Source organism: Aptenodytes patagonicus, chromosome 1 (genome assembly GCF_965638725.1).
Source record: "Aptenodytes patagonicus chromosome 1, bAptPat1.pri.cur, whole genome shotgun sequence".
NCBI lineage: Eukaryota > Metazoa > Chordata > Aves > Sphenisciformes > Spheniscidae > Aptenodytes > Aptenodytes patagonicus.
The window spans coordinates 87034945-87058797 of record NC_134949.1 but is presented as its reverse complement, the minus strand read 5'-3'; the positions used below and the strand labels follow the sequence as shown (position 1 = coordinate 87058797).

The 23853-nt window shown below is 43.8% G+C and overlaps 1 protein-coding gene and 1 pseudogene across 1 annotated transcript in view; one reads left to right on the top strand and one right to left on the bottom strand.

Moving 5' to 3' along the window:
- Positions 1-23853, bottom strand: part of LOC143164159 (ephrin type-B receptor 5) — a 113540-nt gene that overhangs the window by 242 nt on the left and 89445 nt on the right. The gene's annotated exons all lie outside the window — the stretch shown is intronic.
- Positions 41-14068, top strand: LOC143155584 (transient receptor potential cation channel subfamily V member 6-like; annotated as a pseudogene).

The window sequence follows — 23853 nt, the reverse complement described above, 5'->3', positions numbered from 1 at the left end:
GAATATGTGCAATTTCTGCATGGATCTCAGATGCTAGAAAATGCTGAGGCCTGGCAGTGTAAGACTGGAAGGTAATTTGACACCTTGTACAAAGTCTAGTCAAGTACAGTAAATGTGCAATTACCCTGGAATGCTAAATTACCACCTGAGTCAGAATTATATTTCCTTTGTGACATTTTCATCAGCTCTCTAGTCATTTAAAAGCTGAATTATAGATCTTCTGGTTATGCAAAATGTCTGATCTTTAAAAGGTGGTTCATTCATGTAAGTGTCTTGACAGTTCTCAAAAGTCTGTTATCTTGAGAACAAAAAGCTCTAACCAAGTCTGTTTTGCTGATGCAGCAAAACTTGTTTCCTATAACCATTTTATTTATTTTAAGACTATGAATGGGCAATTTTTATTTTTCCAGGATCTGGGAACCTCCCTTGCTCCAGGCCTCAAAGGATAATGATGTGCAAGCTATTCAGAAACTTCTTGCTTGTAAAGCCTGTGGTACTTATCAGAGACATAGTGCCCCTTCTTGTACTAGCCTTGGCTGAAATACTTTTAAGAACAAAACATCTGGGCTCTGCATGTTTGGATAATGGGCACAGGGCTGTAGCTGTAGCAGAGAATAAACTTGCCGGGGGGAGTGGAAACAGCTGAATGGTGGGGATTCAGCACTGAGATGGTTCTCATTTATTACGGTCTCTCTAGGTGCAGTGGGGGAGGCAGCCCTTCATGTGGCTGCTTTGTATGGCAATGTGGATGCTGCTCAGGCTCTGATGGAGGCAGCCCTGGAGCTTGTCAATGAAGTAATGACATCTGAGCTGTAAGCAGGTAAAAATGCTGAGCTGAAAGGACACTGTCAGGACACCCAAATGGTCCAAAATGGCCCAATACTGGTCCAGATCCATGTTAGAGATTCACTCATGATCCAAAACAGCCAGTGAAAATGACCTACTCAAGGATGTTCTATTTTATTGTCCCCTGACTCAGTTGCTTGACACCTCTGAATACTCTACTTTTATTCCAAGAAGTGAACTGTGTAACTATACTGATCTAAAAAGCCTATGTACCTAAACTGTGTACATATGCTGACCTAAAAAAAAACAAAGTTAATTTTGTCCTTGGAATAGATCCCATTCTCAACCCTTTTTCTCCATTTCTCATTCCCATTTGATTTGTCTAGATTGATAATTGAGCAAGATCACTTTGTGATAACCTCTGCAGAAATGTTTCAGTGTTGCAAGAAGCAGTATGGATTCAGAAGAAGATGCTTTTCCTATCTGAAGCTCATTCGCACAGATGTTGCTAAACAGAGACATGCCACAGGAAGCAATGTAAGCAGTCCTGGGGAGGAGCCTCCTGCCTGACCAAACATATTCAATGAGAGGAGAATGCATCTGAAGCTCTTGTATATTCATGTAGCCCTCAGGAACAGCAGTATTGATTCTGCTCTTTTTGCCTAAATTTCAGGGTGAACATTACCTTTAACTCTGTGAATTTTTAGGGGGGGATGTCACTTTTTTAGAATGATTTCATAGCAATTCTGTGCATTGTGTGAGAAGTACATCCCTCTATTTCAGGAAAAAACTGAAAAAAAATAGGGTATATAGTGATTTATGTGGGAAACCTAATTATGGTCATTTGCCTGTCTCTGAACAAGGTTCTTCATTTTTCTGTGCCTCAGTTTCTCTGTCTGTAAAATATCATGAATTATTTCAGAGCTATAAACAAAGGCTGATGTAGAATTTCCAAGTGCTTGAGACACTCACATAGAAGCTATTACAGAAGTGTAAAAATATGAGTAGGAGCATAAGTAGAATAAACAAGGTGCTAAAACACTTTCATGAGAAATGCTGAGAGTGAATATTGTTCATTCTGAGTGGCAATTCATTTCACAGTTGTAGTATCTGCCTTTGGGTCAAAATAAATTAAAGACTGCATGGATGAGAAACTACGCTGGATCCTGTGGTCCTTCTCACAGGACAAAATCCAGAATGTCTTCTACAAAGTCACTCCTAACATGTAAATGAGGTAAGAGTCTGAACTGAGAATTTCAAGAGTCTCTAAAGAAATCATACACTTCATCTCCCTAGTTCCATGGATATTCATTACTCATTCCCATGGAAATCTTTGAAAATCCTGTATTTTCCCAAGCATCTCTCAGTTTTTCACTAATAAAATATCTGTGGCTGTGCTGTGGATTTCTAATTGTTGAAGTGCTTCTGGCACTTTTGGTATGGTGTGATAGACAACAAGGAAATTGTGTGTTGCAGGGGAGACTACTCTTCACAGTGCTGTGGTGAAAGAAACCATCAATTTGATGAAGGCAATAATGGAAAAGGGAGCTGATGTCAAGAATCTTTGGGCCACTGGATAAGTTTTCAGACACAACAGTTACAATGTCATCTACTTTGGTATTTACCTGTGGGCTAAACTGCTGTGATGTCTTTATTTCTGACATGCTAGCTGAGTGTCTTTGCATCTGCCCTCCTTTTCTTCCCCCTTCTACAATCTGTCTAATCAGTAGCATGTCCGTGTTCCATGGGAACTTTGCTCCAGAAGTTTGATCTTCATTAAAAAAGAAAAAGGAAGTAGTCCTTAGTCCATGTACCAAAGTAGAACTGTTACCCATGGGAAAATGCCTGTCTGCCTGGCCAAACTTTAATCCTGGATGTTAACTTTGTAATATAATGATACTGACAAGAGTTGTTAATGACTTCACTATCACCCATTACAGCACTAATACAACTAATCTGAAACCTCATATCATGTTTTCTCTTGTGCCCAAGTGCATCAGCTCTTCCATATCCAACTATGAAAAAAATTCAGCAGCCTCAACTGTGAATGGAATTATGCAATATGAAATTCTGATGTGTGTGGAAAGTAATGCCAAACCAAAGTCAGCATAAAAATGATCTGAAGAACAAAAGGGCAGATTGTGCAAATGTATCCATATTGTTGAATAATGTTTTCTTCTCAAATGGGACTGTTGTTCTGTGGGTCGACACATGTTATAAGGAAATATTTGATATCAGTCATGGCTTCACGGTTTGCCCCTTAAAGTAATACAGGTGGCTTTGTGTCAATGATATTGTCCATTCAAAATGTAGCTGTCTGAAAGTATATATATATATGAAATATTCACAGAATTTCTTATTTACCATTTTAAAATTAAAGATCATTGCCTCAGAGTGCAAACTTGTGATTTAGTCATTTGTCTCTCCTATTTCTTTCTCGTGTGAATGCATTTCTTTCTCCTGTTCTCTCCTATAGTCTTCACATCACGTCACGTCATCTCGTCTTGTCTCATCTCATCTCATGCTTCAAAGAAGCATACGACAGCCATAGAGAGCAATTTTTCAAAAAGGTCTCAGAAAATATAACAAAAAGTAAAGAACTGAAATTTGATAAGCAAAAGTGTAGGCTGAGTATCAGGAAATATTTGTGATAGTATGGAACTTGGGATACCAAGTATTAGGCAATTAGCAGACATTTCAAAGCACTGGTCACTTAAAACTAGAGCAGAAAAAGTAAAGAAGAATTATATGTTTGCTAACAGTCAGCAAGGCTTTCTCTTGACACAAAACATCAATCTGTCTATCATAAAAAAACTCTCTGAAATGTTGGAACAGCTCTGCTGCCAGGATTTGGCAAGATAGAGAAGACGTGAGATCAGCATAGTGCCTTGTTGCAGGAGAGAATCATCTTTTCATTGTAATGTTAATCTGAATTACCCCTGAAGAGCAGAAAATTTCTGCAGGACAGATGGAAAAGAATGCAAAATGAGAACTGTTTTCATCTCCAAATTTAATTTCTGTTTTCATTTCTCCATATTCTATAACCTGCTTGTTATATTTCTTCTTTCTATAAAGAAGTTATTCCCTTAGGATGTTACTGGACTGAATTGTCATTTAATAAAAACTGGAATAGTTCAATAAATGTAATTAGTTGATTTATGTTAGACAATGATCTGGCCACTGTATTTAGTAATTGTCAATGCCACAATCTATGAGCGTAAGCAAATAAGTTTAGGAGAGAAATTTAATACTACTTTTTATACTGGCCCTTCAATTCTTTTTCAGTCAGGCATCTGTGTTGTCCATATATGTATGTACCCGTGGTATGTATATATATGTACGTTGTGTTTATATATGCATGTACATATGTGTATATTACACTTCTATTTCAATTTCTTTCCTGATAACATTACAATCTACTCCTACTGAAACTAGCATCATAGATCTTTCCATCCCGTTTCATTTTCAATATTCTCCTCTAAAACTGCTACTGGGCCATTGTCTAATTTCAGATTGAGAAAGCATGAAAGCTTCCAAAAGAGGGTCACTTATCTCTCCATGTACTTGCTTAATAAAAGCAACTTTTCAGAGACTTAGACATTTTTCTGATAAAATCTGCTACAGATGGTGGTCTAATCTTACTCTTGATTACTTCACTGTAAATATAGTGACATTTCATTGAAGCAAAGGCATTTTAAGTGAGCTACTTTTATGAGGAAAAAAATCATCTTTGTAAATAGAGCCATTATGAAGCTGATGAACTCCTTTACATCCTACTCACACTATAAAATAAGACTGAAGTGGGACGTAGGCCTTGCACTGCTTCTCTGTGCATGATGAACTTCTCTTACATGAATGCTAAGCATGTACCTCCACTCAGGATGTTTTGCCCTCTTAATAGAGATCATAAGTAAGAGCTAAGATTATAAACAGGAGTTAAAATTAGTATAAACTATTCCTTTCCCTTCTTGTTTGTCCTTTCTGATGTTTGTAAATAATTAAGTCTTTTCTTTGTTATGCTTCCTCTTGTATTTCATTATATGAATGGTTCTTTCTCTCCATCCCCTAAAGCCAAGGGGGGATTGCTTCTTTCACTCTTACACCAAAATGAAAGCCTGAAAAAAAACCTGTTATAAATCATGCATCTGGCTGTGTGGCTTTGCAGAAAAGGACCTGGGGGTCCTGGTGGACACAAAGTTGAACAGGAGCCAGCAATGTGCCCTTGCCACAAAGAAGGCTAAGGGTATCCTGGGCTGCATTAGGAGGACTGTTGCCAGCAGGCTAAGGGAGGTGATCCTTCCCCTCTACTCAGCTCTGGTGAGGCCACACCTGGAGTCCTGTGTCCAGTTCTGGGCTCCCCAGTACAAGAGAGAGACAGAGCTGCTGCACAGAGTCCAACGAAAGGCCACTAAGATGATTAAGGGACTGGAGCTTCTCTCCTATGAGGTGAGGCTGAGAGAATCATAGAATCATAGAATCATTAAGGTTGGAAAAGACCTCTAAGATCATCGAGTCCAACCGTCAACCCAACACCACCATGTCCACTAAATCATGTCCCTAAGCGCCTCATCTACACGTCTTTTAAATACCTCCAGGGATGGGGTCTCAACCACTTCCCTGGGCAGCCTGTTCCAATGTTTAACCACTCTTTCAGTAAACAATTTTTTCCTGATATCCAAGCTAAACCTCCCCTGGCGCAACTTGAGGCCATTTCCTCTCGTCCTATTGCTAGTTACTTGGGAGAAGAGACCAACACCCACCTCGCTACAACCTCCTTTCAGGTAGTTGTAGAGAGCGATGAGGTCTCCCCTCAGCCTCCTTTTCTCCAGGCTAAACAGTCCCAGTTCCCTCAGCCGCTCCTCACTGTACTTGTTCTCCAGACCCCTCGCCAGCCTTGTTGCCCTTCTCTGGACACTCTCCAGCACCTCAACGTCCTTCTTGTAGTGAGGGGCCCAAAACTGAACACAGTATTCAAGGTGCGGCCTCACCAGTGCCGAGTACAGGGGCACGATCACTTCCCTACTCCTGCTGGCCACACTCTTTCTGATACAGGCCAGGATGCCATTGGCCTTCTTGGCCGCCTGGGCACACTGCCGGCTCATGTTCAGCCGGCTGTCAACCAGCACCCCCAGGTCCTTTTCCGCCAGGCAGCTTTCCAGCCACTCTTCCCCAAGCCTGTAGCGCTGCATGGCGTTGTTGTGGCCGAAGTGCAGGACCCAGCACTTGGCCTCGTTGAATCTCATACAGTTGGCCTGGGCCCATCCATCCAGCCTGTCCAGGCCCCTCTGCAGAGCCTTCCTACCCTCGAGCAGATCAACACTCCCGCCCAACTTGGTGTCGTCTGCAAACTTACTGAGGGTGCACTCCATCCCCTCATCCAGATCATTGATAAAGATATTGAACAAGACCGGCCCCAGTACTGAGCCCTGGGGAACACCGCTCGTGACCGGCCGCCAACTGGATGTAACTCCATTCACCACAACTCTCTGGGCCCGGCCATCCAGCCAGTTTCTTACCCAGCGCAGAGTACACCTGTCTAAGCCGTGAGCCGCCAGCTTCTCTAGGAGAATGCTGTGGGAAACAGTGTCAAAGGCCTTACTGAAGTCCAGGTAGACCACATCCACAGCCTTTCCCTCATCCACTAGGCGGGTCACCTGGTCATAGAAGGAGATCAGGTTGGTCAAGCAGGACCTGCCTCTCATGAATCCGTGCTGGCTGGGCCTGATCCCCTGGTTGTCCCACACATGCCTTGTGAGCGCCCTCAAGATGAACCGCTCCATAATCTTCCCCAGCACCAAGGTCAGGCTGACAGGCCTGTAGTTCCCCGGATCCTCCTTCCGGCCCTTCTTGTAGATGGGCGTCACATTGGCAAGCCTCCAGTCGTCCGGGACCTCCCCCGTTAACCAGGACTGCTGATAAATGATGGAGAGCGGCTTAGCGAGCTCCTCTGCCAGCTCTCTCAGCACTCTTGGGTGGATCCCATCCAGCCCCATAGACTTGTGAGCATCCAGGTGGTGTAGCAGGTCGTTGACTGCTTCCTCTTGGATTATGGGGCGTTCATCCTGCTCGCCGTCCCTGTCTTCCAGCTCAGGGGGCCGAGTACCCTGAGGATAACTGGTCTGCCTGTTAAAGACTGAGGCAAAGAAGGCATTAAGTACCTCGGCCTTTTCCTCATCCTCGGTGACAATGTTCCCCCCCGCATCCAATAAGGGATGGAGAATCTCCTTGGCTCTCTTCTTGTCATTAATATATTTGTAAAAACTTTTTTTTTTTGTCTTTAACGACAGCGGCCAGGTTGTGTTCTAGCTGGGCTTTTGCCTTTCTCATTTCCTCTCTGCATGACCTAACGAGATCCCTGTACTCTTCTTGAGTCGCCTGCCCCTTCTTCCACAAGCGGTAAACTCTCCTTTTTTTCCTGAGTCCCAGCAAAAGCTCCCCGTTCAGCCAGGCCGGTCATCTTCCCCGCCCAATCTTCTTACAGCGTACAGGGACATCCTGCTCCTGCACCTTTAAGACTTCCTTCTTGAAGATTGTCCAGCCTTCCTGGACCCCTTTGCCCTTCAGGACCGTCTCCCAAGGGACTCTCTCAACCAGCGTCCTGAACAGGCCAAAGTCCGCCCTCCGGAAGTCCATGGTTGCGGTTTTGCTGCCCCCCCTCCTTACTTCACCAAGAATGGAGAATTCTACCATTTCATGGTCGCTAAGCCCAAGACGGCCTCCGACCACCACATCTCCTACTAGTCCTTCTCTGTTTGTAAACAGAGAACCTGGGGCTGTTAACATGTACAAAAATCTGAAGGGAGGGTTTAAAGAAGGCAGAGCCAGGCTCTTTTCAGTGGTGCCCAGTGACAGGACAAGAAGCAATCAGCACAAATTAAAACACAGGAGGTTCTGTCTGAACATCAGGAAACACCTTTTTACTGTGAGGGTGATTAAGCACCGGAGCAGGCTGCCCAGAGAGGTTGTGGAATCTAGTTAGCTCTGTTCTTGACAGGTTTGCTGCATTTTTGGTCATTTTGAGGCTGTAGGTCCAAAGCAGTTTCTTAGTTTTAAAATTCTTCATGGATTTGCTCGTTGTTTGTTTCTTATGTTCTTCCTGCCCAGCCTGGAAGGTCTTCTTACTCACTCTACCTTCTCCTCTGAAGAACATAGATCTTTCATTTGCTCTGCCTTTACTCTTTGCTATGACTTGATTCTTGTCAAAATCACTTTCTCTCTTTCTCAGGCAAAACCTCTAGATTCCTCTGCTGCTTTCACCTTCAGCAAATCATTTTGGAATGTTGTTGTGGGAATTTCAAATTAAGTGGTGGTGTGTAAACGGAGACATTTTTTGACACAGAATTTTTCTGACTTTTTCATTGGTTTTGTTTAACTTCATGTTATTTCCTGCATTTCTTTTAACTGCTCTTCAGGGGAACATATTTTATCTTTTGCTGCCTGTGCTGGGAGTGAGGAAATTGTATGTTTACTCATTGAAAATGGAGCTGATATCAAAGCACAAGGCTCCTTAGGTAAGACCTGTTCGATTACCTCTTTCAGTTTTGCTTAAATAATGTGCTATCAAACAGCGTAACCCATTTTCCCAAACTGTTTCTGACTGCTGTCACTTCACTTTAAGAGTGCTGAAGTATGAGGTTCAAACAGTCAAGTGAAAAGAGGGATGGTCATGAATCATACATGGTATATGGCCCTTCCATAAGATTATGGCCCATGTCAAGGTTTCTGAAGACAATCTGTAAGTGAACAATGGACAGCTGATCTCTCCAATTTCCAGAAGTCTAAGTTCTGTTGATGTCCTTTGTGAAAGAAACACTTTAATATTAGTTTCAGCTTAGCAAAGTCTGTCCCCTATGAAAAGGCAAAACACTGTAGGGATGTGCATATGAAAAATTATACCCAAAACTGGAATTTCGAAGATATAAACAATACCAACTGAAAACCAAGGGGAGAAAACAACCCTAGAAAACTACAACAACTAGGTTGTAGTCCTAGAGCTACCTAGACAGAGAAATGCTCAGTTCCAAACTGACTATTCCTAAATCAGAAAGGAAAGAGGCTCTTGTACTGATAACCTATCACATCCACTTCAGGTCAGCAGCAAACTACCTTTTTGATGATCTTTTTAATATATTGAAGGCCTCTACCTGGCAGCTCCTATCCTTAGGTTTTAAAGTGGATGTGTTTGTAGTGCACTGAGGAGGTGCAGGGCACTAACAAATTGCTTTTCTCTTACTGAAGCTGAGTAGGGACTGCCTAAGAGTCTGTCATAGCTAGGAGATGAGGTTTTTTATCTTACTGTTTCACAGAAGATCTCATTTTCTGTCTGACCTCTACAGGTAACACTGTTCTCCATATCCTGGTTCTTCAACCCAACAAGACCTTTGCCTGACAGATGTACAATCTCATCCTCTCTTATGAAAGGAATAACATGGGGCAGGAATCCCTGGACCAGATTCCTAAGAACAAGGGACTCACTCCATTCAAGCTAGCACGGATAAAAGGCAACATGATAGTGAGTATGTGAATAGCATTCTGATTACCTAAAGCTGTTGGCACTGTATCACCTCCTGACCTGAAGGAGTTGATGGATTACCTCTGTATGGGGCAATTTAGATGCAGAAATGCAGCTGCCCAAGGTAAAATGTGATAAGACTGGACCCGTGCTGATCCAGAGAGAACTTCTCAACTCCTGCATCATCATCAGCAAGTTATCATACAGTGTATCAGAGCACTATTCTGGTTGGTAGTGACTTAAGAGACAAAACGTGTTACTAATCACCTAATATTACAGCAAGGACTTGGGTCAGTCCTGGCTGAGGGAAAAGAGGACCTCTGTTAAACTGGTAATGCTTGTAACACGTGGGGATTTTTGGAAGGCTTTCCAAACTGTTAGTGACCCAGATCAGCTTACTTAGCTTGAGAACCTGGTAACACCAGAGACTGATAAGTCCATTCTCCCTTTGCAGGAGAGCAAGGCAGTTGGGAAATCCGGGGAGACTATAAAGGATATTGGTTTGAGTAAATGTTTTTATTGTTTCAGCTGTTCCCATCTCATTAATTAGATGATTCAGCACCTCATGCAGAAAAGAAAACATGTTCAGTGGAATTTTGGCCCTTTGACCTCCACCTTGTATGACCTCACTGAGATTGACTCATGGGAAGATGACCATTCTGTCTTGGAACTTATCATCACCTCAAGCAGGAGAGAAGTATATTATTTGATCTCTATCTCCTTCTTTCACTGCGAAAGTTTTGCACACTTTCTAAATATCCCAAAATATTAGAATTGTCAGTATGTTGAAAGCCAGGAGTGCAGTTGTTACAGTGGAACATCACGACTGGCATAACCTCAGAGGAATTTGGGCTGAATGTTCAAGAATGGCCTGATCCCAATGTCCTCTTTTCCTCCTAAGTGCCCCCTTATCCTACTTTCTTTCTCTGTTGTCATTATGGGATTCTTTATCTAGTGTGTACACTGGGTTTTTGTCTTTAAATACTTGCAGTGGCATTAAAGGAGTGAATAAGTCAGTGAGAAGTGTTGCTTTTTCTATTAGTCTTTCTCTGCCTGTGGCATTTCAATCATTTGTGTTTGACAGGAACAGCAAGGTACAGCCAAGACTGGAATCACAGAATCATAGAATCATAGAATCATAGAGGTTGGAAAAGACCTCTAAGATCATCGAGTCCAACCGTCGACCCAACACCACCATGTCCACTAAACCATGTCCCTAAGTGCCTCATCTACTCGTCTTTTAAATACCTCCAGGGATGGGGACTCCACCACTTCCCTGGGCAGCCTGTTCCAATGTTTAACCACTCTTTCAGTAAAGAAATTTTTCCTTACATCCAATCTAAACCTCCCCTGGCGCAACTTGAGGCCATTTCCTCTCGTCCTAAAGGTTCTACTTCATCTTGATATGATAACTTTGGCAATGACAGTCTTCCCAGTCTGGGGTGAGTTGTTCATAGGTTACTCTTCTCCTGACTGACAATGTAAATTTAGTCTGGTTTCTTTTCTGAGGGCCGGATGATCCTTGATCTTACTCCTGTTACTGAGCTGGCGAGTCTGAAGTGGAATAAATATGGATGTAGCTATTTCTGTATCCTGGCTATGTTCTATGTGCTATGTGCTCTACATGACCTGCTTCACCATGTGCTGCATTTACCAATCTCTGAAACTTCAAGACAACACCAAAACAGATCAAAGAGACAATACTATGTATGTGCAGAAACTGCTGCAGGTATCTGATTCTTCATGTCCCCTTCAGATCCCAAAATGACTAAGCCTACATAGGGAGTCCTTAGTGTCAGCCACCAGGGTTGGGAATGACTGCAAAAGACTGCCACCCTGCAGGCATAATGGAGTGACTCAACAGCTTTACCCTAGCTTTCCCAGGTCACAATAACAAGGCAGCATAGGCTTCAGTATGTCCTAGAAGCATATTTGGAGTTCCTGAATAAGCTTTTACAGCCTGCACTGAAACTCAGCATGACACTGCAATAGATTGCCCATTATTCAGGGAGCCACAGTTAGGGGCATTGCCTGTGCCTGTCTAAGCAGTATTTCTCATAGTCATAGTGTGTCACTACAAGGGAAGAAGTACCACTTCCTCCTGAGAAGCACACTTTAAATCCTACAACACTGTCCAAAACTTTAAGGCATTCTAAAAATGGCTACTTCCAGTTCTGGGGACATTTAGGCTACATGATGTAGTCAAGATAAGGGACAGGTCCCCGCTATGTGGACTAGCTAAACAAGTGGCTATTATGTGATTCTGTGTTAGTCTGCCTTTTTTATTCTGAATCTCTTCCCTCTTTCCTTTCTTGCTCTTGTGTGTGAAAGGTATGTAAAGGTGTTAATGGAGAGCTCTGCTTATCAATACCTTTCAGAAACTGACAATTTATTTCCATTTTAAGGATGAGGAAAGAGAGTCATGGAAAAGAAGAAGCTAGCACTTTGAAAACTGCTTGTGAATTTTAGTGCCCCAGTTCAATGGAAAATATGAAGTATCTATGGCCATATTCTGTGGAACAGGCATCCACAATTCCAGGTGAACTCTTTGGCACTTCAAATGCCCAGAACCTCTGAAAATCATCCTCTACTAGATTGCCTACAACTGTGAATCTGACTGTGAGATGATTAGGTAGCCATCTTCTGTTAGCAGTTGAGACTTAAATCAGTTTTCTTTATACTAAGTCATGCTCAGTTCTCTAGGCTGCAGAGTTTCATAATAACACTGAGAATTATGACAGAAGCTATACCATGAGGAGGATTTGTTTGTGTGGTCACCACTGGGCCTGCTTAAATGGAGCCTTATGGTCATATCTTGTTCAGTTTCTAATATAATGAGATATCTTTCAGTAATCTTATATCACTCCTGAGGACAGCCTCCATCTGGTGGGGGAACTGGTCACAGTGACAGGGGCTATAATAATATTGATCTTGGAGATAAGTGAGAACAGTTCACATTTATAATATTTCCTCAGTTTGCAATTTGACTGAATACAAATATAAACAGTGTATACCTCTTAGATTCCAGATACCTTCAGAGTTGGAGCAACCAAATACTTTGGACAAACCATCTTGGGAGGGCCTTTCCACATCATCATGTAAGGTCCCACTCTTTCAGATTTCAGAGTATTTTGTTTCTGGGATGTACGTAACAGTTTCATTTTACAGATGGAGGGAGGATGGTGTCAAGGAACATTAACAAATGGAAGGTACCTGATGGGGCAGGGGTGTAGGAGAAGGTGTGATTCTAACTCTGTATTTTTGCCTCTTCTTCCTTTGCAGCATCACATATGCGTGCATGATTCTGGTAACCATGGTGATGCATCTCATCAGCACAACTGGTGAGGTGGTGCCCATGTCCTTTGCCCTGGTGCTAGGATGGTGCAATGTCATGTACTTCGCACAAGGCTTGGATCCTTTACCATCATGATCCAGAAGGTAAGTTAAAGAAGTCCTTTGACTGTGAGAGAAAAACTAATAAATGCGTCAGGGAGAGCTAAACAGCCTAGCAGTTTTAGAATTATTCCATACATAAGTATAGGCTAGGATTGTAGCTCAGGCCTTTTGGCAGAGTGGCCACAGATTCCAAGATTGCTACCTGAAAACCACTGAAGGAATATTTTTCCTTTAATTAGGAAGCCATTCTAAGGGGAAAAACTGCATGATAGGAAGTGGTTTTATTGCTCGCTGGGTAATGTGAAAGAAGTCACATCCAATCCACTAACAATGGCAAGAATGGATCAATGTGTTCAGTTCACAGGATGCCACATAAACAAGGCACAGGAGACTAGCAGAAAGCATTCCTGTTGGAATTCACAGTCTTGAGGGATATAGGTCAAGTGAAGAGTAGAGTCAGGACCATGAATTTTAGGAGAGCAAACTTTCAGTTGTTTAAGGAATTAATGTATGGGACTCCCTGGGAAACTGCCCTCAGGGTTAAAGGAGCTGAACAGTGCTGGCAGCTCTTTAAGGATATTTTTCTTAGTGCGCAAGAGCTCTAGATTCCCATGTGTAAGAAATCAGGCAAGAAGGGCAGGAGACCAGCATGGCTCAGTAAGGACCTCCTGGTCAAACTGAAGTGTAAGAAGGAAATGCATAGGCAGTGGAACCAGGGACATGTATCCTGGGAAGAATATACAGATGCTACCCGAATGTGTAGGGATGGGACCAGAAAAACTAAGGCGCAGCTGGAGCTGAATTTGGCAAGGGATGGAAAGAATAATAAGAAGGGCTTTGACAATTACATTGGCCCAGAAAAGGAAGATTAAAGAAAATGTACATACACACACACACCTCTACGATAAATAAGACAGAAGAACTGCTGAAAACAAACATGGAGAAGGCTGAGGTACTAAACAATTTTTTTTGCCTCAGTTTTCAGTAGCAATCTCTCTCCCCACATCTCTCAAGCCCCTGAACCTCAAGGCAGGGACTACGGGAATGAAGTCCCACCCATTGTAAGTGAAGATCAGGGTAAAGACCACCTAAGGAACCTGAACATACATAAGTCCATGGGACCCAACGAGATGCATCCCAGGGTCCTGAGAGAATTGGTTGTTGTAGTTGCCAAGCTACTTTCTATCATATCTGAAAAGTAATGGCAGTCAGGCAAAGTCCCTAGTGATGGGAAAAAGGGAAATGCTTAAAAAGAGTAAAAAGGAGAACCCTGGGAACTACCAACCAGTCAGACTTACCTCTGTGCCTGGTAACATCATGGAACAGATCCTCCTGGAAGATATGTTGAAAGATATGGAAGACAGAGGTGATTAGAGACAGCCAACATGGCTTCACCAAGTGCAAGTTTTGCCTGACTAATATAGGAGCCTTCTACAATGGAGTGACTGCATCAGTGGACAAGGGAAGAGCTACAGATATCATCTACCTGGAATTCTGTAAGGTCTTTGATATGGTCCCCCACAACATTCTTGCTGCTAAATTGGAGAGATACGGGTTTGATGGATGGACTGTTACATGGGTAAGGAATTGGCTGGATGATCATGCCCAAAGAGTTACAGTCAATGGCTCAATGTCCAAGTGGAAACCAGTAACGAGTGGTTTCCCTCAAGGGTCTGTACTGGGACCAATACTATTTAATACATTCATCAATATGTCATTGATAGTGGGATTGAGTGCACCCTCATCAAGTTTGCGGAGGACACCAAACTGAGTGGTGCAGTTGATATGCTTGAGGGGAGGGATGCCATACAGGGACCTGGACAGGCTTGAGGAGTGTCCCCATGTGAACATCATAAAGTTGAAAATTGTATGTCAGCCAGCCATGTGTGCTTGCAGCCCAGACAGCCAATCGTATCCTGGGCTGCATCAAGAGAAGCGTGGCCAGCAGGTCGAGGGAGGTGATTCTGCCCCTCTACTCCACTCTCGTGAGACCCCACCTGGAGTACTGCATCCAGTTCTGGGGTCCCCAGAAAGACTGGACCTGTTGGAGTGGGTCCAGAGGAGGGCCACAGAAATGATCAGAGGGCTGGAACACCTCTCTTATAAGAAAGGCTGAGAGAGTTGGGGTTGTTCAGCCTGGCAAAGAGAAGCCTCCAGGGAGACCACCTTGTGGTCTTTCAATATATAAAGGGGGCTTACAAGAAAGATGGAGAGAGACTTTTTACCATGGTGTGTAGAGACAGGACAAGGGGCAATGGCTTTAAACCGAAAGAGGGTAGGTTTAGATTGGACATAAGGAAGAAATTTTTTATGATGAGAGTAGTGAGACACTGGAGCAGGTTGCCCAGAGAAGTTGTGGATGCCCCATCCCTGGAAGTGTTCAAGGTCAGGTTGCACAGGGCTTTAAGCAACCTGGTTTACTGAAAGATGTCCCTGCTCATGGCAGGGGCAGTTGGACTAGATGATCTTTAAAGGTCCCTTCCAACCCAAACCATTCTATGATTCTATGATTCTATGATATGGTGCTTGAAATTGAGGGACCAGAGCTAGTTCTTGAATTGGGAACAACAGTGGTAGAATTAGAGAGGGAACATTATCGGTAAGGGAGAAGTAAGTTTCTTCAAATGGCACAAGCTAACGGCAATCACTTTCAATGGTCACCATGGCAGAGAGAGTCACTAAGTTGGAATAGAGTATCAGTCTACCGGATCTGGTTTCCATATCTGGGTATTGGTGGAATGGTTTAGCTTCTTGCCTATAGGTAACCCTAAGAGGTGACGTTTTTGGAAAAGCATGCCATTTTCCCTTTATTAGGGAAAACATTCTAAAAATAATATTTTAAAAGTTCTGCATTTGCATAAATAAAAATGTTGACTGTGATACTGCTATAATATGGCTATTGATGTTTATGATTTATGGCATAAATAGAAAAACAATTTGATGGAGCAGGAAACAGTCTTATTTTGCAACCACCTCTCTTACAGATACTTCAACATGTTGATTTAGAACATCAAGTTATTTTGCTGTCAGTGTATTAGAGTCCACCTACTGGATCATTTGGATGGTACTTTTCATCCTCAGAGTGAAAAATATTCAGTATGTTATTCACTGGTATACTACAAACCTGAAGAAAATGAAATTAGTTCTCCAGTTTACATTCATGGGATTAGGGATAAATCTATACTTCATTTTACCTATGCTGCCATCTAACCAGATGGTCAAACAAGACAGAACAGATCCAAGAATGGACCCTTGATTTGACTTGGTATGCCAGAAAGTGAAAAAGCAGGGTAGATTGATGACTATGATATTAATGATACCATTACTTAAGAACTTAAGAGTAGTTCAGTATTGTGGGATCTTGATTATATGGATCAATTTGAAAATAGGACTGGAAGGGGTGCAGGTTATTTTTTATTTCTATCATCACATTAAAAGACTAGATGATTCACATGGTAAGTTCCCATGTGAATGGGATCACAGATCCCAAGTGATGTGTGGACAAAACATTGAGTTGCTATGATGGAACACATACACTGCAGTCCTGTGCAACCCCAACAGCACAGTGTCATTAGTTATACAATAAATTACAGGATAATTTTACAGCATGAGCAACTAGATCCACTAAAAGACTTTAACACCTAAATGTCCAAGCCTGTGATCCATAGTTCCCCCACGTGATCTATATAGGTAAGAGGATGTAGTTGTTTAAGATTTTGTTGACTGAGTTATTTTAGTTCCTAGGATACTGCTGCTATGCTTACCCATCAGATCACACATATGTGACAGCGTTTATCTCAAGTCTAGCTTTGTTCTGACTATACCTTGTAAGGGACCTGATCTGATAGGTACTCTCTGAATATACCTAACAAACCAAAGCAGGCATGGAAAAATTGATAGGATACAAAACAGCAGTCATGAACAAATATTTGGCAGGTGGTAAGGCCTACTTTTGATAAGGCCATTACATTTTTAGGTGACAGAGACAAAAATTCTGGATTGCTTTCCTTGTTTTGACATTTTATCTTTGTAAATCCTTAATTCTAATTAAAAAAATGCATTAGCAGTATGGCCCAGAATTTGGGACTCCTCTGCCCTTGGAGTGTCAGAAAATTGAAGCCATGGGTTCAGTCCTCACTGTGTTTAAGAAGGGCTTACAAGTCAGGACTAGCTAGATGCCTGATTCTTCTGACAAGGAGGTCCTGAACAAGCAAAGGAAAACTGTCTGGGGAAGAAGTGGCAGACACTTATATATCTTCCTTAATTCAGGTGGTTCTTGTGACTATTCGGTTTGAGATTTGGATAGCAAAGCTCTGATAAAATGGACCTTATGTGGTCCAGACTTGACCTATGGACCATTTCATGGTCTATTATTTTGCAGAATAGATTGATAATACTGATGAAAGACTGCTTAGCATTGTGAAATACCAATATAAAGTTCCATTTCTTGAAAACTCTCATCTAAGGCTAGTCCTTGACAGCTGGGAAAAAAGGAGTGCACATTTGATCTACATAGAATGGATTTCCTAAAAAACATTTATGTCAGAAGGATCTGGCTGTCCTAGCAGCCAAAGAACTCAATTGTGAAAGGCTTATGTGTCTATGGGTAAGGATGAGGGGGAAGGCCAACGAGGCAGATATCCTGCTGGGAGTCTGTTATAGACCACCCAACCAGGATGAAGGGGCGGATGAAGCGTTCTATAAGCGGCTGGCAGAAGTCTCTCAATCGCTAGCCCTTGTTCTCGTGGGGGACTTCAACTTCCCGGATGTCTGCTGGAAATACAACACGGCAGAGAGGAAGCAGTCTAGGAGGTTCCTGGAGTGTGTGGAAGACAACTTCCTGACACAGCTGGTAAGTGAGCCTACCAGGGGAGGTGCCTCGCTCGACCTGCTGTTTACTAACAGAGAAGGACTGGTGGGAGATGTGGTGGTCGGAGGCCGTCTTGGGCTTAGCGACCATGAAATGGTAGAATTCTCGCTTCTTGGTGAAGTAAGGAGGGGGGGCAGCAAAACTGCAACCATGGACTTCCGGAGGGCGGACTTTGGCCTGTTCAGGACGCTGGTTGAGAGAGTCCCTTGGGAGACGGTCCTGAAGGGCAAAGGGGTCCAGGAAGGCTGGACGATCTTCAAGAAGGAAGTCTTAAAGGCGCAGGAGCAGGCTGTCCCTGTACGCCGTAAGAAGAATGGGCGGGGAAGACGACCGGCCTGGCTGAACGGGGAGCTCTTGCTGGGACTCAGGAAAAAAAGGAGAGTTTACCGCTTGTGGAAGAAGGGGCAGGCGACTCAAGAAGAGTACAGGGATCTCGTTAGGTCGTGCAGAGAGGAAATGAGAAAGGCAAAAGCCCAGCTAGAACGCAATCTGGCCGCTGTCGTTAAAGACAACAAAAAAAGTTTTTACAAATATATTAATGACAAGAAGAGAGCCAAGGAGAATCTCCATCCTTTATTGGATGCAAGGGGGAACATTGTCACTGAGGATGAGGAAAAGGCTGAGGTACTTAATGCCTTCTTTGCCTCAGTCTTTAACAGGCAGACCAGTTATCCTCAGGGTACTTGGCCCCCTGAGCTGGAAGACGGGGACGGCGAGCAGGATGAACCCCCCGTAATCCAGGAGGAAGCAGTCAATGACCTGCTATGCCACCTGGACGCTCACAAGTCTATGGGGCCGGATGGGATCCACCCGAGAGTGCTGAGGGAGCTGGCGGAGGTGCTCGCTAAGCCGCTCTCCATCATTTATCAGCAGTCCTGGTTAACGGGGGAGGTCCCGGAAGACTGGAGGCTTGCCAATGTGACGCCCATCCACAAGAAGGGCCGGAAGGAGGATCCGGGGAACTACAGGCCTGTCAGCCTGACCTCGGTGCTGGGGAAGATTATGGAGCGGCTCATCTTGAGGGCGCTCACAAGGCATGAGCGGGACAACCAGGGGATCCGGCCTAGCCAGCACGGGTTCATGAGAGGCAGGTCCTGCTTGACCAACCTGATCTCCTTCTATGACCAGGTGACCCGCCTAGTGGATGAGGGAAAGGCTGTGGATGTGGTCTACCTGGACTTCAGCAAGGCCTTTGACACTGTCTCCCACAGCATTCTCCTAGAGAAGCTGGCGGCTCACGGCTTAGACAGGTGGACTCTGCGCTGGGTCAAAAACTGGCTGGACGGCCGGGCCCAGAGAGTTGTGGTGAATGGAGTTACATCCAGTTGGCGGCCGGTCACGAGCGGTGTTCCCCAGGGCTCAGTACTGGGGCCGGTCTTGTTTAATATCTTTATTGATGATCTGGATGAGGGGATTGAGTGCACCCTCAGTAAGTTTGCAGACGACACCAAGTTGGGCGGGAGTGTTGATCTGCTCGAGGGTAGGAAGGCTCTGCAGAGGGACCTGGACAGGCTGGATGGATGGGCCCAGGCCAACTGTATGAGGTTCAACAAGGCCAAGTGCCGGGTCCTGCACTTCGGCCACAACAACCCCATGCAGTGCTACAGGCTTGGGGAAGAGTGGCTGGAAAGCTGCCTGGCGGAAAAGGACCTGGGGGTGTTGGTCGACAGCCGGCTGAACATGAGCCGGCAGTGTGCCCAGGCGGCCAAGAAGGCCAATGGCATCCTGGCCTGTATCAGCAATAGTGTGGCCAGTAGGAGTAGGGAAGTGATTGTGCCCCTGTACTCGGCCCTGGTGAGGCCGCACCTCGAATACTGTGTTCAGTTTTGGGCCCCTCACTACAAGAAGGACGTTGAGGTGCTGGAGCGTGTCCAGAGAAGGGCAACGAGGCTGGTGAGGGGTCTGGAGCACAAGTCTTATGAGGAGCGGCTGAGGGAACTGGGACTGTTCAGCCTGGAGAAAAGGAGGCTGAGGGGAGACCTCATCGCTCTCTACAACTACCTGAAAGGAGGTTGTAGCGAGGTGGGTGTTGGTCTTTTCTCCGAAGTAACAAGCGATAGGACGAGAGGAAATGGCCTCAAGTTGCGGCAGGGGAGGTTTAGATTGGATGTAAGGAAAAATTTCTTTACTGAAAGAGTGGTGAAACATTGGAACAGGCTGCCCAGGGAAGTGGTGGAGTCCCCATCCCTGGAGGTATTTAAAAGACGTGTAGATGAGGCGCTTAGGGACATGGTTTAGTGGGCCTGGTGGTGTTGGGTTGACGGTTGGACTCGATGATCTTAGAGGTCTTTTCCAACCTCAATGATTCTATGATTCTACTTATTCAGCCTTTCCTGTTATTGCTCCTTATGCTCAACTTGCTCATTGCCATGATGGGTGGCACCCACTGGGGAGTGGTTCATGAGCAGGATGAGCTTTGGAGAGCACAGGTGAGAAAACTGTTCAGCTATGTAGCTCCCCGTTGTGAATTATGAAGAGTGTGTTGGAACAGACAGACTCCTTGCCAGTCCTGGAAGGAGCAGAGTTGGGGCATTGACAAGTGAGGCATGTTCAGCTGAGAAGAGGGAAGAACTGAATTCTTACGAGCAAAGGTAGGGCTAGATGAGAAGTACATGTAAATGTTTCATGAATTCAAAGGTGATTAGAAGTGTGGATTTTATCTTTGCTAAATTGGTCTCATGACAACTATGAAAATACTCTATTTCCTTTCTTTCTGCATCCCTCAATGCCTGCAAATATTTACTTATTTATATATTTATTTACTGCAGGTTGTTGCTACTACTGTCATGCTGGAGAGGAAGCTTCCATGATGCCTCTGTCCTCGCTCTGGAATCTATGTCCAGAAATATGGTCTAGGGGACAGACGGAATCTCAGGTAAATTCCGTTAGAGTAGACAACTAAACACAGTAAATTCACATGTGTAAACCCATCAGGAAGGACTACTCTGTTCTAAGAAGTCAGACCCACTGAAACAAGCAACATAATGTAGGATGGAATTGTTGGGATCTGATGTGCATTTCTGAAATCTAAAGCTGGACAAGAACCAGGGAAAAGATAGAGTTTTAAAAACCTTGTTACATTATGCTAAGGCACATGGAAAATAAGGAGGTGATTGGTGACAGCCATAACATGGCTTCACTAAGGGTAAATTGTGCCTGACAAATTTGGTGGCCTTCTACGAGAGGGTTACAGCGTTGGTGGATAAGGGAAAGGCAACTGATGTCATCTACCTGGACTTGAGCAAAGCATTTGACACTGTCCCACACAACATCCTTGTCTCTAAATTGGGAGAGACACGGATTTGACAGATAGACCACTCGGTGGATAAGGAATTGGCTGGATGGTCACACTCAAAAAGTTGCGGTCAAAGGCTCATTGTCCAAGGAGAGACCAGTGATGAGTGGCATTCTTCAGGGGTCAGTATCGGGACCGGTGCTGTTTAACATCTTTGTCAGCGACATGGACAGTGGGATTGAGTGCACCCTCAGCAAGTTTGCCAACGACACCAAGCTGTGTGGTGCGGTCGACATGCTGGAGGGAAGGGATGCCATCCAGATGGACCTGGACAGGCTTGGTGGGCCCATGCGAACCTCATGAAGTTCAACAAGGCCAAGTGCAAGATCCTGCACATGGGTTGGGGCAATCCCAAGCACAAATACAGGCTGGGCAGAGAATGGATTGAGAGCAACCCTGAGGAGAAGGACTTGGGGGTGTTGGTTGATGAGAAGCTCAGCGTGACCCGGCAATGTGCGCTCGCAGCCCAGAAAGCTATCGTATCCTGGGCTGCATCAAAAGAAGCGTGACCAGCAAGTCAAAGGAGGTGATTCTCCCCCTCTACTCTGCTCTTGTGAGACCCCATCTGGAGTACTGCGTTCAGCTCTGGGGCCCCCAACATAAGAAGGACATGGACCTGTTGGACCAAGTCCAGAGGAGGGCCATGAAGATAACCAAGAGGGCTGGAGCACCTCTCCTGTGAAGAAAGGCTGAGAGAGTTGGGGTTGTTCAGCCTGGAGAAGAGAAGGCTTTGGGGACACCTTATAGCAGCCTTCCAGTACCTGAAGGGGGCCTACAAGAAAGCTGGAGAGGGACTTTTTACAAGGGCATGTAGAGATAGGACAAGGGGTAATGGCTTTAAACTGAAAAAGATTTAGATTAGATATAAGGAAGAAATTCTTCACTATGAGAGTGGTGAGGCACTGCAGCAGGTTGCCCAGAGAAGTTGTGGATGCCCCATCCCTGGAAGCGTTCAAGGCCAGGTTGGATGGGGCTTTGAGCAACCTGGGCTAGTGGAAGATATCCCTGACCATGGCAGGGGGGTTGGAACTAGATGATCTTTAAAGTACCTTCCAACCCATACCATTCTATGATTCTATAATATTAGGTCCCACTCCCATACCTCAAGTAGAGAATTTTTATCTACATTTCATCACAAAGTGAGGAACACACTCACATCATGAAGTGAGGAGCGCATCTTAAAGGGTCCTAAGTAATATCTCAGCATAATCACAGCCCCATAAACCACCACTGTTAGAAAATGCCTCTTCGTGCTTAATCTTGAGCATCATCCAATTCTTTTCCATTCACTCCCACTCCTGAATTGCACTCCTTTAAACAATTCCTATGTCCTACCTAAGTGTCTTGGGATGATACCGAGGTGGCATGGAAATTACCTCACATTGTTTGACCTTGTCAAACAAAGATTAAGGGTGGATATTATTGCTCTCACACAAAAAGCATAGCAGATTCCTTTCTGAAGGAAAGATGGCTTTTCTTTCATCTCACAGCCATAAGAAAATGGACCATACCTAGGTTTGTGGTACTGAAAGCTGAACTTAAGACTTCAGCTTGCCAATTGTGCTGCATTCTGATTGTGGCTGGATAAGAGGAGTCTCAAGAACGGTTTATTGATTTTATGATATATATTTGCATGAAGCTACTCAACCTAAGATCCTCAGTGCTAGCTTAATAACTATAATAACTTAATGGATTCAAGCTTAATAACTTAGTACTGTTTCCTAGAGAGGTCTAAAAAGCATCCTAAATTTGAATAAAAACAGCCTAGCAGTCCTAACAATAAACATTACATCCTCACTAAGTTCTATGTGCATGCAGTTAAGCAGCTGTTCACATGACCCTAAGTATGTCCCTAAGCTGACATTTAGTTTCCTAATTGAGAGGTTTGATAGACTGATCTTTCAGTTTGCAATAATATTTCTCCTGTCAAAATAATACATTGCTTCTCAGTACAAATCACAGGCAACCAAGCTGTTGGACTACGGCTATTTTTACTGTAATTCTCTTCATTAGGGAAAAACACATTTGTTTATCATGATCATTGCTATTGTTGTTGTTAGTTTGTTCTTGTTATAAGTCTGCAGAGATGACAGGTTAAAATAGCAACAGTTTTGCAACTTAACTTATAGTAGAGACATTAGGGTATATTATAATTACTGTCCTTTTTAATAGAGCAGCAGTAATAGATCTATTTTTAAATAGGTTATTTCAGATAGTGCCTTCTCATTCATATCTGTCAAACTAGCTGACTTCTCTGAATAAACCTGATCTTCTTATTTTTAATCTCCTGTTCACTTGCAGAGTCAATATGGTTCAAAAAGGACTAGAGTCTGTTCTCAGCAACAGAATTGTTTATAAATGATCAATCTGTTACAGCTGTCCAAATGCATGGACAGTAGTAGGTTTGTATAAAAGTTACCAAAATGCAGTGAGAGAGAGAGTTGCATAGATGTAACTAAAATTCTAGTTTTAGCCAGCAGCATGTATAATTTCTAGTGCCACTGTAAACTAGAAAAAAATCCAACTTTACTCAGCATGGCCTGAATTTAAGGGATTAATTTTCAGAAGCAAACAGCATTATTGCTGTCAGCTAAGTGCACTTGGTCTTGTATAAGAGACATAAATAACAGACCAAACTCTATTAACTAGCTGAGACATAGATGCCAAGATGCCAACCCATTGTACTCATACTTGTGACCTGCTCTTACAGCAGTTGACTAAAAGACCACATTACTCTGTTCGTTCAAGGAACAAAGGTCATGGCAGAAACTAGAAAGAAATCTTGGTATGTCTTCATGAATCTGCATGTTTCAACTGAGACTATTTCAGGAAGAGAGTTTTCTCATCACCCAGAAAAGGGAGATAACATATATAAGCTACAAGGCTTTCTGAGGACAGTTAAGCCTGCTCTTCTGTGTTTCAGGTAGAACACCAGGGGGAGCAATTCCTCTTTGAACAGGTCCGAGTTACAAAACGGCAAGCTCTAGAAGACAC